The following is a 3,249-nucleotide window of genomic DNA, read 5'->3' as shown; positions in this document are numbered from 1 at the left end:
CGCGGGCATGACGTCATGGCCGCACCCACGCACGCCGCGCCCGGTGACGTCGGTGGCCGAGGCCCCGCGCCTACCGCAAAAGTGCGTCGCGATCTGTGTTGCCTCCGGTCAATCATCCGTGCCGGGTCAGGGCCCTCAAGTCTTGGAGCAGAAGGGAGGCGTCCGTGCAGACCCAGGGCGAGCCCGGGAGGCCGGGAAGCCGCACCTCCAGGAGCTTCTGATGCCAGAGATGGAAAAGCCCGCATCAGAGCGGGGCTGACAGAGGCAGCGCTTAGAGAGCCTGGAATCAGGTGCCGGAGAGGACTCCCCGAGGAAGAACTCCCGGCACAAAGGAAACCCCAAAACAGAAGACCTCCGGGGAGAGAGGACCCCCAAGCAGAGACCACCGGCAGAGGGGTTCCGCTACAGATAGGAACCTCAGAGTGGGCCCTTTCAGGCAGAGTAATCTCCAGGCCGAGGGGACACCCCATACAGAGGGGATCCCTCCTCCTCCAGAGAGGAAACTCCCATACAGAGAAGACCCCGGAAAAAGAGGAGCCCCAGAATGGATCCCTGGGCAAAGAGAACCGCCCCCCCCCCCTCAGGTAGAGGAGGTTCCAGCAGAGAGGACCCTCCAGGTGGCGCCCTTCATCTGCCCAAGTCCGCATCCTTTTTGAGAGTGGGAATCCTACTTCGAGGAGCCACAGCTGGGAGAAGAAGCTAACAAGACCTCAAGGGGCTGGGAAGCCCCTTAGGAATAGAGCCCTTCCCCTGCGCGAGCCCTGGGATCAGTTCCCCAGCAATGGAGAAAGGGGAAACAGACAATAGTTGGGCTTGCACACACTTGTGATCCCAGCAACTGAAAGGTGGAGATATGGAGATCAAGAGTTCAAGGCCAGCCTCGGGTAGATAGTGCGTTTAAAGCCAGTTAGCTAAGGATACATGAGAGTTGGGGCAGAGAAAACTGGCATTTTTGCTGCCTGGCACAAGAGAATCACAGACCTGCTGGGTGCAGAGAGGGGAGACAGGACCTGCCGGCTCTCCTCACAGAAGGGCATCTTGGAGAGCCATTAGCGTGATACAAAGGGGCTGCAGTCAAAGGCTGGGCCCCAGAGTCGGAGTTTCGGGTGGGGTTCGTACGGAATGGAGAGGAAGAGGCAAGGAACAGCCCTGCTGACTTAGAACAGGGCGTGTAGACTGGATTTCATGGCACTAAGAAGTCATCCCGGGGCAGGCAGGATGGCTCGGTGGGTAAAGCACTTGCGGCTAAGCCTGACAGTCTGGTTTCCACCATGCCTGGAACTCCCACAAACTGTTCGTTAGCCTTCACATACACATGAACTTGCATACCTCACCACACAATAAATGTAATTTTTAAAAAATTATGTTTAAAGAAAGCGTCTTGCCTGCCAGTCAGGGTTTCACTGGAGGGTACATACTGGAGGCAGCTGAGGGCTTAGCTTTAGTCACAGGATCCCCTGTGAGGCAGTGTATTCGCCGGGCAGAATCCCTGCCATAGAGAGGTAAAGAATTTATACCTGTAACCCCAGCACTGAGGAGGCAGAGGCAGGCAGATCTCTGTGAGTTCGAGGCCAGCCTGGTCTACAAAGGGAGTCCAGGACAGCCAGGGCTGCACAGAGAGACCCTGTCGTGGGGAAAGGGGGGAAAAAGAACTTATTTCCCATACATGATGAAGGTCCTAGTCTGCATTTGTTTGTTTGTTTGTTTGCTTTACTTACTTATATTGATATTTCCCCCTGGACATGTGTCCGTGCACCAGGTGACCTTGGAGGACAGGGGGGTATCCCCTGGAACTGGAGTTACAGACAGTTATGGTGCTGGGAGTCACACCCAGGCCCTCTGGAGGAGCAGCCAGTGCTCTTAGCCACTGAGACATCTCTCCAGCTCCCTGATTTGCTTTTTATTACTGTGCTGAATGTCTTGACCCAAAGCACCATGGGTAGGAAAGGGCTTGTTTTAGCTTACAGGTCACAGATCATCACTGGGGGAAGTCAGGGCAGGAACTCAAAGTGGAGACCTGGGTGCAGGACCTAAAGCAGAGGCTGTGGAGGGGGGATGCTTACTGGCTCGCTCCCTGTGGCTTGCTCAGTGTGCTTTCTCATCTGACCCCAGGGCGTGGCACCACCCACGATGAGCTGGGCCCTGCCCCATCAATTATTAATCAAGAAGAGGCCCCAACAAACTTGTCTGTGGGCCAATCTGATGGGGGTATTTTTTTTTTTCGATTGACGTTCCCTCTCTCCAATTAACTCTAGCTTGCGTCAATTTGACAAAAAAACGAACCAGCATGCATGACGAATCCAGGTGAGCCGCCATCTCAGTGTGGAAAAAAAAAGAAGCTCAGCTCAAAAGACAGCTGGTCCCGTGTAATTCCACACACAGTTCAAACAGAATCAGTGTCTGCTTACAGAGGGCTGGATGGGTGTTAACTTGAGGATCTCCCGGGAATAGACTCCAGTGCCCTTAGAGCATAGGTAGCATTGTGTGTCACCCTTAGTCACAGTCACATGATGTTGGTGGTGACAGGAGTGAAGACAGCCATGGGCATCGCTATGGCCCCTGCTTCACCGTGCACACCAGATACAGTGTTCCATGCAGTGCATGGCCATTCTGAAGTTTATTGTGTCTTCATTTTTAAGACAGTCTTGCTGTGTAGCCAGGGCTAGCCTTGAACATCAGGTCCTCCTGGCTAGCCTCTGACAGGATTGCAGGTGTGCACTGGCTCTTCCTGCTGGTTGCCTGGGCTGTGGTCACTCCCCATCCTCAATGCCTCCTCTCCCCTCCCGTCCTCCTCTTCCACTCTTAAGGAGACTTTGATGCCTGGCTCTGCGACATTCACCTGAATGCTGTGCTCACCCTCCTTTTTACTTTGATGTTACTCTAACGAGCTCCCAGGTGGAGTGCGGGCATCTTTAGAGGATTGCCTTCCGCAATAAGCTTTTCAATGGGTTTAATTTTTTTTTTTTCCTCCAGAGTAAAACCCTAAAGAAAGTCCTCCCTCAACAAAGACACTCCTAGGAATCTTCAACAAAGGAACAAAAAACAATGTGGCTAAGAAGTGAGTTTAGTTGGCTTGGGTTAGACGTGACCAGCCACTGGACTAAAGTCCGTTCTAGTTACACACACTTGGACAAGCATATGAAGTCTGTTTTGATAACGTTTACAGTAATCATTTTTTTAAAAGTGCTTCAGACAAAACTAAGAAAACCCATGCGAGCCTTTTGTGCCAAAAACTATACAAATGTGATG

This window comes from Acomys minous (genome assembly GCF_964271855.1).
Source record: "Acomys minous genome assembly, chromosome: 12".
NCBI lineage: Eukaryota > Metazoa > Chordata > Mammalia > Rodentia > Muridae > Acomys > Acomys minous.
The sequence above is the reverse complement of the archived record's forward strand: the minus strand, read 5'-3'. Positions refer to the sequence as shown.